General features: G+C 35.3%; 1 protein-coding gene across 1 annotated transcript in view; it reads left to right on the forward strand.

The window, feature by feature from the left end:
• The window catches only part of LOC149543503 (glycerol-3-phosphate dehydrogenase SDP6, mitochondrial-like), a 178,502-nt gene that overhangs the window by 82,911 nt on the left and 82,207 nt on the right, over positions 1-13,384 (forward strand). The gene's annotated exons all lie outside the window — the stretch shown is intronic.

Below are 13,384 nucleotides of genomic sequence, written 5' to 3' on the forward strand. Positions count from 1 at the left end.
CGGCTCGACAAAATGAAAAAACCCTTGAATTTTAGAGATTTTAATGATTTAAAATGTGTTCCATGCACCCTTTATTGAATATAACTTAACATTATCAAGCAGAAGCTAATTTGTCATCACATACATAAACAAGGAACATAAATGCTAAATCTATCATTAATGTAAAATGTCAATTGTAGCTAATTCTGTCTATAATATGGAATTGAAACCAAAGGGATTTTGGATGAAATCAGTTGATAACTTAAAACCTTTAGGCAATCCTTGTTCTAGCTTCAGTTTGACCTTAGAAGGTTAGGATAGGTTATGAGGGGTTAGAGTGTTGAAGGTGTGCTGAATCTTGAAATTTGGTTGAGTCTAATCTAGAGTTTGCATCTTAACTACGATGAAGCTAAAATCTCAAACATCATGATAGTATTTATCCAAACATAAATTATAACTTTGATGTTATACTTGTATAAATTGTAAAAACCCAATGTGTGTCCCAACTATATTATGTATTCCAGTGAACAATGTTTGTTGTTTCTTTTGTGTTTGTTTATGAAATATATACTTTTTTTTGAATTTTTTCAGAATATATAATAAACACAAGGATGGCACTACTGTATGCAACCAGATAAGGAAAGACAAGATTACAATTCAGTATGTTTTAAATTAAAAATAATGAAAACCTGATTTGTCCTTTGCTGATGTCAATCCACTGATTTGGAGACTACCTCTGGCCAGTTCACACATACAAACTGGTGCCACTCCAAATTACCAATTCAAAGCCAAGAATGCTGAACGCTGATGGTGGATTCAATTACACCATGAAAGATATTATCCGCCAACTCCAAATAGACTAATCCGTGGGCAATTTAATCCCATCCAGTTATCACAGGTACTACCAATCAGCCGTAACCCCGCCCATCTTCAAAACGCAACTTTCACAAGCCTTGATTTCCTCAGGCAGTGATAGCAATTAATAAAGGAGTAGCCATCCAGCTGTTATGTCCAAATCAAATGCAGATTTCATACCCCACATCAGCTATGAGGAATTAACAACAAACTTCTCAGAGAAATTTGAACACCAATATTCAGCTTCACAGAATGTGAATGATCTCATTCGAAATCCACCACTAATCAGCCTATGTCTTCAACTCTGATCTCCAAGGCACAGAAGAAACAGTAGGAGAAAATATCCAGTAAATAACAAATCCACTATACTTCAGCAGTGGACTGAAAAACACTTTTGAGCTACTGTGATGAATAGTAGAGAAGTTAGGCAATCTTAGCTATACCTTAGCAGCTAAATCGCAAGTGTAATTCTTAGAATTTCCAACCCTTATACTTCAGCAAGGGCGTACAGTTCATAACTCAGAAAAAACCACAAAGGCACAAAATCAAATATATAATCAAGCGTGCTTTTCCTAATGAAACGAGCTCTCATTTATAACCTTTCATTGGCCAAAGTTTCTTAAAAAACTTCACTTCAGAAATTGTGGAAGTTTCCAAAAAGAACTCAACACTAGAAACTTTCCAACATGCTTTTTAGAAATATCTTTTAAAGTCATTATTATAATAATATAAACATTATTATAATAATGCAACTCAATGAAAAATAACTAAATAAGAGCTCATGTAATTATTAACCTGATTAATTGCAAGTGACGACCAACTGCCAGAGCCACCCACTATACTGCCAAAAATAGCGACTGCCAAGAATTAACTTACTAAAAATATTAATTTCACAATTGGGACCCCAAAAACATCCTGTCAGTTAACGAGTGTGGCTATGATGAGCTAACTCCATCAACTGCATAGACTTGCCAAAAATGGGGACATTCCATAAATACTCTCGCCCCTTGAGCCAAGTGTTGAATTTCAGAGTAAACTTGGAAGCATATTCTTGGACTTGGCCAAGTTATGCATGCTTACACTCGACGAGTTTGGCGAGTTTTGCAAACTTGCCGAGTTAGACGAGTTATAAGCCAATTACTTGGCGAGCCGAGCAGCCGAGTCAGCATTACTCGACAAAGTGGACTCTGCTCGCCAACTTGCCTAACCTACCTAACTTGTGGTGAGTTTGGGATCTGGTTTAGAGACATTTCTTTTAGACATAATTGCATACGTTGTAGTTTTCAACAAATGTATTATTTTTGATTGAATGGATGCACAATGATATAGTCAAAATCCTATATTTTGTTTTTAAAAGTAGCCCATTTTACTATATTGCTTTGGGTAGGAACTTCCAAGTGGTCACATGACTTATATTAGTTGTTAATATTACCATCACGTTATAATTGTTTCTTATTGTCAGTGATTCTCTTCCAAATAAATGGAAATGACAATTGAGATTGGTTCATAGACACATCCTGTGCTTGGGAATAGGTTCTATAGCCTTTTTAGATGACTGGTGCTTTTTGAGCTTTTGAAATTGGTCTTTAACAGTTACACTGTAGAGATATATTCTAAATTATTAACAAGTCAGTGTAATTGCTTGGAGTTTCACCCATTCCAGCAAAATATTGACAAATTGAGTATCCAAGGATGTCCCATATTCATTCTCTTATTTCTTTTTGCTACCATGCCTCAGCCCCCATCTTGAGAAATGTTTGAAGATAAGAGCTTGTTGTCATGAATTAATCTGTTTGCTGTAGCGAAATAAAAGAGAGGTCGGATCAGTCTCTTTTGTTTCATTTTTGCTACTGAAAGCATTTGAAACGACTTTCTTTGTTTTGTAAAGTTTCTGCAATATTATGTTTCTTAAAATCGAACTTCTTAATTCTGAAGTGGTTGTCAATCTTCAAACTGATCTGAAAGTATTTTATTTCTGCAATAAATCAATTAGATAATATTGCTTGAAGAAGCAGACTTGAGAGTATTTGTGTGTCCTTCAAACTGCAATACTATCCTTCCTAAATATCCCGACTAAAGGACATGACCCTCAAAGGGACATGTCCCTTTCCTAAGTCGGCACATATGACTTCTCCATAAATTGGAGATTTGCAAGTTTAATTACCATTAATCACTAACACAATGTGTTAGATTAGTGTTTAATATCAAATAATCTTTTAGGAAGTTGCCACCTCACAAGAGGAAAACATGGAATATATATAATGCCATACTTATGATATTTAGGATGAGAAGATCAAGTGCGGTCTGCACATTCAGACGTGTAGATTATCTGGTTATATACTTAACACTCTCTCTTAACTTGATAATCATACAGAGAGATATCATATTTGGCAACATCAATACAGATGAATAAGCAAGAATTAATACTCTATATTTGTCTGAATCTTCTTAGTATGTGGTATCATAGAACACATGATACAATGTCATATTACTAAACCTGTGATATGACAAATCATTACTACTAGTGATAAGATACAGGATAAATCTGAAGAGTAATTTAATTTCTTCAATTATCCAAGTTGTGACTCATAGAAATTGGTATTTCTATATCACAACATGATCCTGAGTTTAAGACCTACCAGAATATAGGATAAACTCGGAGAATACTAAAATTCTTTCTTTATCCAAATTGTGACTCATAGACATAGCAATGTCTACATCACAATATGATCTTGAACTCATCTAGATCTTACGGTAGAACTCTACTGTTTAGCACATTATCGAAGAGATTGTCATCTCTCATAATGTCTCTTATACAGGTATTCATTATCTCAGAGATCATCACCTCTTAAATAATGAATACAAATGGTGGAGCCCATAACAGTCAATAGCCTGACAAATATAATTATTTTATTAATAATTTAAAGAGTACAAATGGATTACAACTGAGCCATACCAAGTCTCCTCTTGAAGTGTTCTATCTCCACTCTAGATAGAGGTTTGGTGAATATGTCTACTGTATGATCTCCAGTGCAAATGTATTCTAATTTTACAGAATTCCTGTCTACCATATCTCTTACATAATGGTAAGGAATTTCAATATGCTTGGACCTGTCATGAAAAAATGGATTCACTGAAAGTTTGATGGAACTTTGATTATTACAATGAATAATCGTAGGATTCACGACTTGCCCAAATAATCCCACAAGTAACTTCCTTAGCTAGATTGCTTCTCGAGAAGCCATCACTGCTGCAATGTATTCGGCTTCTGTGGAGCTCTGCGCTATTGAAGACTGCTTTTTGCATATCCAAGATATCATTGCTGATCCTAGACTGAAGTATACTGAAGCACTTTTTCTGTCTTTAACACTTCCATCCCAATTTGAATTAGTGAATCCATGTAAGTCTAAGCCAACCTTCTCGTATTTGAGTCCAAAATTAAGAGTGCCTTGTAAGTATCTCATAATGTGTTTAATTGCAACTAGGTGAATTTCCTTTGGCTCACACATAAACTGGCTTAAGGCATTACCAATATAGCAAATTTCTGGTATTGTATTTACTAAGTACATAAGGGACTCAATCATTTGTTTGTAGAGAGTAGAATCTATCGAAGGTGATTCTGCTGTTGCTTCCTTAAGTTTATGTAGATTAGTCTCCATTGGAGAAGACACAGGCTTGCAATTCCACATTCCAAATCTCTTCAAAATGTTTGATGTATACTTCCCTTGATTAAGTATGATACTGTCAGAATTCTGCCGTACTTCCAGTCCTAGAAAGTAATGGAGTCCCAAATCTTTCATCTCGAATTTTCTAATTAGATCTTTCTTGCATTGATCTATAAGATGATCATCACCTGTTATTAGTAAATCATCAACATACAGTATCAGAATTACCATATCATTTTTATCTCTTTTATAATATAAATTTGAATCGGGTTCATTCTTGGAGAATCCTAAGCCGGTGAGATACTTATCAATTCTTTCATACCAGGCCCTGGGAGCTTATTTAAGACCATAGAGAGCTTTCTTGAGCTTGCAAACAAAAGCGTTAGGATCATGAGTTTCAAATCCTTTAGGTTGCTCTAGATATACTTCTTCTATAATCTTTACATTTAGGAATGCTGTTTTTACATCCATCTAATGCACTTTCCATCCCTTCGATGCTGCAATTGCTAAGACTGCTCTTACGAAGGTATATCTGGCAACAGGAGCAAAGGTTTCTTCATAATCAATCCCTTTTGAGAAAATTCTCTGGCTACAAATCTAGTTTTATACTTTTCAATGCCATCGTCAGTAGCATGCTTTATTTTAAATATCCACTTGGAAGAAACAACTGATTTTCCTTTAGGTCTTGGAACAATTTCCCAAACATCATTTTTCATAATAGATTGGTATTCTTCTGTCATAGCTTCTTTCCAAGCTGTATGTTTAATAGTATCAAAAGGATTGGTTGGTTCTGTTTTGGATAAATCATTCATGTTTGTTGTATAACTAGAGAATCTTTTAGGTCTTTTGCTTTCTCTGACTATTTCGGAAGGTGCAACAAAGTCTTGAGCTGCCTCGATTGTTTTAATGGCCCAAAGTGGTGTTGTCTTTGAATTTTGAGTTTCTTCAAGATTCAAATTTTGAATTTCATCTTCAATTTCTTCTAAGTTCTCCCTCTGGGACCTAGATTCACTATTTCTTTCAGAACTAGATTAAGGAGAAGGTTCTTCAGAACTTAGGGTTCTTTTGAATGCAAGGTCTTCTCCAAAAATCACATCCCTACAAAGTTCAATTCTTTTCTGTCCAGGTATGAAAATCCTATATGCCTTAGATGTTTCGCTATACCCTACAAAAATACCTTTCCTCCCAGAGGGTTTTAACTTGGTTCTCTTTTGTTTTGGAACATGGATATATACGGGGCACCCAAAAATCCTAAGATTTCTTATATTGGGTTTAACCTTAGTAAATACTTCTTCAGGAGTTTTATCTCTAAAGTAAGAGTGAGGGCTTCTGTTTTGAATATAGACAGTAGTAGAAGAGGCTTCTGCCCAAAGATATTATTCTAGATTTTGATCAAAAATCATAGCTCTAGCAGCTTCTATAATTGTTCTATTCTTTCTTTCTGCTACTTCGTTTTGTTCTAGATTATAAGGAACAGGTACTCCCTCTTAATCCCTGATTCTTTACAAAACCACTTAAACAAGTTTGAGGTATATTCCCCTCCATTATCAGTTCTAAGGGTTTAAATTTTATGTCCTGAAAAGTTTTCAGTTATTGTCTTGAATTTTAAAAATCTCTTTAGGATTTCTTCTGATTCTTTGCATTTTAAGAAGTAAATCCATGTTTTCCTAGAGAAGTCATCTATGAACAAAATGTAATACGAAAATCCTCCAAGAGAAGGAACACACATAGGTCCATATAAATTTGAATTAATTAATTCTAATACATTATTTGTTTTCCTAGTGCTATCATGAAATGGACTTCGTGTGTTCTTACCCGGAGCACACCCTTTGCATATGCTTGAGTGGTCTTTATTTAGTTTAGGTAACCCAATAACCATTTTCTCCATTGTTGATAGGGTTTTGAAATTTAGATGCCGTAATCTTCTGTGCCATATTTCATTTATGTTTGTAGCTTCATGAATTAAGGCTTGGATAGGTCCACTAGATTTTGTATTCAATTCATACAAATATCCTTTTCTCTGACCAATCAACTTTGCTTTCTTGATTGAGGAGTTCTTTGCCCAAGTTATTACTTTGCTGTCCATGAATGCTACATTATGCCCATCATCTTCTATTGCTGTAATTGAGATTAAGTTTCTTTTAATTCTTGGTACGTAGAGTACACCTTTGAGAAGAAGAGAATTCCCAGGTTTTAGCTTCAAGGTGCAATTTCCAATTCCTTCGACAGAATGTGCTGAATTATCACCAATGGTGACTTCACCATTAACTTTTTCTGAAAAAGAGTCTAGTGCTTCTTTGTATCCCATTATGTGTCTAGAAGATCCACTATCAATTACCCATGCTTTACTTGAAATTTCATTTGATAGTGATGAGTACAATACACGATTCTCAGGATCATAGGTATCTTCTTCTCTAGTAACATTTGTACAGTTTGCTTCTTGTTTAGAATTCGCAGGACAATTAGATTTGTAGTGTCCGAACTTTTCACATTTGAAACACTATTTTGGATAAATCTTTCTTGGGTTTTCCATTCTTTTGATTCTTCTTGCCCTTATAGGAGTTCGTATTAAGAACATGAAGTTCTTCATCTTCTATTTTCAGTTTCCCTCCTTTCTTTAGTTTTCTGGATTCTTCTTGAAGACAATTGTTCTTCACTCTGTTGAAGTCAGGAAGATTATTTCTTGCACTTATCCCTTGTGCAAAAGTCTCCCATGAATCTGGTTATCCATCTATAGCCATTAGTGTTAATTCTGTGTCACTAATAATGGTTCCTACACTTGACGGTTCATCTCTAATGTCGGCAACCCTTAGGAAGTAAGAATTCATTGATTCTCCTTTCTTTATCTGAATGTGATTTAGTTGTCTTTTTAGTGTGAGAACCCTAGTTGCATTGTTGACCTCATATGCCTTTCGTAATGCTTTCATCATATCAAATGCATTTTGATGTTTTGTAAGCATGGGTATGATATCATTTTTTGCTCCATCTAATATGATTTGAATTGCATTTCTATTTCCTTTGCTCCATATATATTTATGAGGTTCAACTGAAGGTTGTTTGGATGCTCTTTCAGCAAATTGTTATACATCATTCTCTTCAAGAATAATCATGATTCTGAATTTCCAGGCATCGAAGTGTTCTTTCCCATCAAATCTGTCCTCGGGTCTGATTGTGTATGCCATTGAACATAGGAGATGGTTGCTAGATATAAACGAAGTTTGATTATTGAATTTTGCAAAGCCTAGGTTCGACTACCAATGCTCTGATACCATGTAAATTTTCTGCAATATTATGTTTCTAATCAGATTTTTGATGTATCCTTGAAAGCTTAAAATCGAATTTCTTAAATTCTGAAGTAGCTGTCAATTTTCAAACTGATCTGATAGTATTTTATTTCTGCAATAAATCGATTAGATAATAGTGCTTGAAGAAGCAAACTTGAGAGTATTTGTGTGTCCTTCAAATTGCAATACTATCCTTCCTAAATATCCCGACTAAAGGACATGACCCTCAAAGGGACATGTCCCATTCCTAAGTCGGCACATATGACTTCTCCATAAATCGGCAATTTGCAAGTTTAATTACCATTAATCACTAACACACACAATGTGTTAGATTAGTGTTTAATATCAAAGAATCTTTTAGGAAGTTGCCACCTCACAAGAGGAAAACCTGGAATATATATAATGCCATACGTATGATATTTAGGATGAGAAGATCAAGTGCGGTTTGCACATTCAGACCAATAGATTATCCAGTTATATACTCAACATGTTTTACTTTTTTTGCTTTGATTCTAATTTCTGTTGTTTCATTTTGCCTTCCTGTAGATATAGAACCTAAACAGTGATTGTACAACCTTTCAATCTTGTAGTTATTTTGTACTTTATTTTTACTGCCTTTTTATATACCACAACAGGGAATGACTGTGATTAGGTATTAGTGGCATAGAAAATATGCTAATTTACTAGATTCACTAAGAAAGGGTGAAGGTTGGAAGCTGGTTCACACCAAATTCTGGTATGCTGCGAATTTGCCGAAAAGTCGCCCATAGTTTGAGTAGTTCGTTGCGAATTCATTCTATAGGACCGTGGGCGACTTTATGAAGAATTTGGCCGACTTTGCAAACTAACAGGTGAACATGAGAAGAATTTGAGATTGCCACGTGAGCCAGGGAAGATTGGGCTGAATTTGGCTGCAAATGGTAGTATATTTGACTTTTCAATGATTTGTAGCGTGCTAGATTAGGGCATGTTTGGGGCAAATCATGGGTCTCAAAAATAGCCAGCTTTAGATGTTTGCTTCTAATAAAAAGTTATTTTTTGTCTGTGTGTTCAATGTCATTGGTATCCTTGCTAGAGTTTCTGATCTATGTGATGTTACTAAGATCTTTGTGCTTTTGTTTTTTGATTGTTATTACGCATTCTCTCTTTGGTCTTCATTTGTGGGCAACCTTATTGGCTAGGATTGTAAGTATGGTTTTATTTAGTCTAAAATTTTTGCTAGATATATTAGGGTTTTCTTGTGAGCTTAATATTTTTTGTATTTACTTGACTAATGAGAATTTTTGGTTATCTAGAAGAAGAGAAACTAAGAAATATTCCCATGCAAAAGAGGGTGTCTTACCGAGCTGAAAAGTAAACTCACCTTTCTTAGTGCTATGTTGCAGGTATAAGGTGGGATGGATTTTTCGAAGGCCCTATTTATGATTTTGCTTAAACAACTTACAATTATCTATACAACATAGATTTAGAGTGCTTACTTCTTTCTATGGAGAGGAGACAAACTTAACAAAGAAGAGCTTAGCATAATGGTGTATGAATTTAGTTGCTGCTGCAAACACACACATACACAGAGGTGTGTGTTTGTGTGTGTATCAAAGTAATGAGAATTAGAATTAGATCAGAATTAGCAAGCTCGAATCGAGTTGTGAATCGGCCATGAATTGACAAATTTAAAAACCCTTGAAATTTAGAGATTTTAACAATTTAAAACTTATATCATGCACCCTTTATTGAATATAACTTAAACACACTATAATATCATCAAATAGAAGCTAACATACATAAACATGGAAGTTTGGAACATAAATGGTAAATCTATCACATATGTAACTACATTACACGTAAAATGTAAAATGTAGCTAAAGTAAATAGAAATCATACGATCATGAGTCAAATCATAGAATGTATGTAAGATAATGATCCATAAGACATCAAATCATAAATGTATATAAGATGAAGATCCATGAAACGTATGTCTATCGGTATCTATAAACAAAATGAAAAAACAAGGCTCTAGCTCAAGCCCCATCGTCATCCTCAAGCTCAGTGTCAGCCTCAACCACTAAGTATCTTGTCTTTACAAAGGCGTCTAAGGTAAGTCCTAGAGGACTACTGAGCCATAGTCCCTGTAGGTAAGATGGGCTCACAAACATCACTAGGGCTTGTGTCTGTGCGTGCGCGTGCGCGTCTGCCAATGCCTAAACTATTAGAAATAATAGTCCACCAATGTAATTGAGGGGGGGTAGGGGGGTGAATCAGTTTTCCAACTAAAACATTTATCAACCTTAATTAATCTTAACCATTTATCCAAATTAAACAACAATCATAACAAGATGCACATACACAATTACATCAGATTTGTTAACGAGGGAAACCCTGGATCAAAGGGAAAACCTCAATGGGAATGATGCCCACAAAGATATACTGATATATATATATTCCTTGTTAGAGGATGGACCCTGTTAGGAGTCTATAAACACATTTAGTACATAAGAGACCCTATTAGGAGACTTTGAATCCTTGTTAGGAGATTCCAACCCTATTAGGAGTTGTGCAAACCCTATTAGGAGTTGTAGAAGGCAGAAGGACTCATTGCCCAAACAGCTTTTGGAGCAAGACCACTGAAGTTCACTATCCAACTGATCTCTCATCTATTCCTTGTAGAATAATTGTTCGTATTGTGCTTTATCCTCTTTCCTCTGTCATGTCAACCGGACCAATCATTGTTAGACCTTGTAGGCCAGGTCACAAACCTTGGATCCAAATACTAAATTGCGGATCTCAAAATAAAACCTCGGCAACAAAGTTTTCTCCAACTTCACTCTGCTCTGCTTATCTTCACAATTATATCTTTTCTTCTCCTTTTCGCTCTTCTTGCTTATTGCATTCTTCCATACATAACAAAGGAAAATGTCCTTCCTTTATACCAAGTCCACAAAACAATTCTCTTGAGTCGGGTATTGCACCTTCTCAATTAATTATTATAGGACCTCGTAAAGAACATGTTTTACTTAGCGATAACATTAATCAGTCGCCTTGTAACTTGAATAACTTCTCGTACATGTAATATTATGACGAGCAAGCTTAGCCATGTCATATCCAACATTTCTTCTACACACCTTTTACCTTGCTTCTCAGAATAACAATTCTGCTAAGAGATATAACAAGTTTACCAAAACATGCTTTTGTAAACTCTATCTTAGAATAGTCTTCACCAAAACATGCATAACTTCTTCCAGACTTAATATCTTTTGTACACGAGGTTAGTTGCATATGCTAGACATTTAGTAGTATCTCCCATTAACCTTGCTAGTGAAAATACTCAATGATTTGTTCGTACCAACTTTATCTTTACCGCTGTTCTTCTGTCAGATACCACATAAAACAACTATGTTGACATCAATGACAAACACAGTTATGAATGTAACATATCATCAAAATAATGATCTAATCATGCTTCTACATTACTCCCCCATAGGAATATCATCAGCATTCATGCTTCCAACATGAATGTGTTCTACCTACCTCCTTTGCCAAGGCCATAGCCTCAACCTTTCTATCTACGTGGTCAACCCACTCATGGTTTGCCTCAGTGAAGACTGGATCGATAGCGTCAGTGAGCCACTTTGATTCTAAATCAATCTCCTCCATAATGATCAGAGAGGAGTCAACACCCAAAATCTGTTTGATCCTAAGACGAAGGTTGTAATGAACAAAGACAAGATCATTCAACCTCTGCACAAAAAACCTATTTCTACTCTTCAAGTGGATATGCTCAGACATTCACATCTAGAAGCATTGCTTGGTTGACTCAGAATACAGATGGCAATTTTCTGAAGTTTTTGGGGGGTTGGCCTAAACATTTGCCACCATCTATTGAAATAAGGGAAAACAAAAACAATTAGTCTCATTTACAACTCTAAAATGACAAGATCAAAAATTAAAATGCACGAGTTATAAGCCATAAATGTAAGATTTAAGAATATATTATTTTTAGCTGGTTGTATTGTTGTCTGAGCATTGATGGCCAACCTGCTAGAGAAAATTGACCCTTCTTTATTATTGAATTTGTCTAGCTCAATGGTTGCAACTGTGCTATCCTCATCACAAGTCAATCTCTGGACCACTGTATATAGATCGGTGAAAACCTCCTCATCCACCTTGAAGTCAAGATGGAAACATAATGCTGGATTCAAATAATAATTTGCTGCATGAATGGGTCGGTAGAGCTGATTTTGCCATCTCCTATCAATGATCTGCCAAATCTGCACTCCTGCATATTGGGCTCTAATGGCCTCTTTGGCCCTATCCATGCCCTCATATATGTAGCGCATAGAGGGCTTCTCCCCATCAGAAGTTCGTAGGAGAGATACGATGGGCTCAGTGACTTGCATGTAATGTAAATAAACATGAGTCAAAACTAAAAGTAAAACTAAATAATTAAACAATTAAATAATAAATATTAAATACTAAATGTTAAATTATAAGAAATTGACCTCAACAATCTCTTTAGCAAGTTTCGAAAAACCATCCTCATCAAAGATGCAATTCACCACATTTACTTCTGCAATGGTCATAGCATAGGAATATGTAGTCCACTCCCGCCCAACAAACATGCTCCTCAAATTTGTCCTTGATGTCAACAAGGACTGTAGTGCGATGAAATTTGACACAAACCTCGTGATGCCTGGACCGGCTAACTCCTTGCCTCTTGTGTAGCCCCTCATTGTGCTGAGGACGAATGTATGATTGTAGATAAACTTGCATATGTTTTTGGCCCTTTCTACACATGATTTGACCCACTCAAGCTTGCCAATTTCCTCCAATATGAGGTCAAGGCAATGTGCCGCACAAGGAGACCAAAATATGGTGGGGTGCCTCGCCATCAAAAGTTTACCTACAACAATTTAAAATTAATTAGAAATTTAAACAATTTAGGAGACTTAGAATTGGAAAAAGCTCAAAATTCAATTAAGTTTATTTTCAAACTTGAAAAGTTAAAAGTTCACTTGGAACAAAATAACTTGCTGCATTATCGATCACCACTTGCACCACATTTTGTTCCCCCACCTCTACTCTGACTTCCTCAATAACCTCACATAAGTACGTCCTCAATAACCTCACATAAGTACGTGGCATTTTTCATATGCATGAAAGCATCAGTGGATTTGAGTAACATTGTATACCCTACAATATAATGAATTATTGTGGATCATCAACAATTAGCAATCGACAAATCAAAATTTAAATTATTCAATCACGATTCACAACAATGCATGTAGGAAAGTAGAATGATCAATCACCTCCACAGGAAACAAGAAAATTGAGGAGTGTTCTATTCCTCCTTTCCATCCAACCATTAGTCATTATGGTGCAACCCTTTTTGGTCCACTCTTTTTGATTGTCCTCAAGCTCAACCTTCATATCCTCACCCTTTCATCTAAGATGTATCCACTTTTAAATCTTGAACCACAAATTGTGACCACATCTATCATGTTTTGTCAATAAGGAGCCCTGTCACAAATAGATTATGATTAGAAATGCAGATGACAAATCATTATGTAAACTTGTAAAGTAAATCTTTGATTAATCAATGAATCA

The sequence above is a fragment of the Cupressus sempervirens genome, chromosome 8 (genome assembly GCF_028749045.1).
Source record: "Cupressus sempervirens isolate cs-2001-9-10 chromosome 8, ASM2874904v1, whole genome shotgun sequence".
NCBI classification, from domain to species: Eukaryota; Viridiplantae; Streptophyta; class Pinopsida; order Cupressales; family Cupressaceae; genus Cupressus; species Cupressus sempervirens.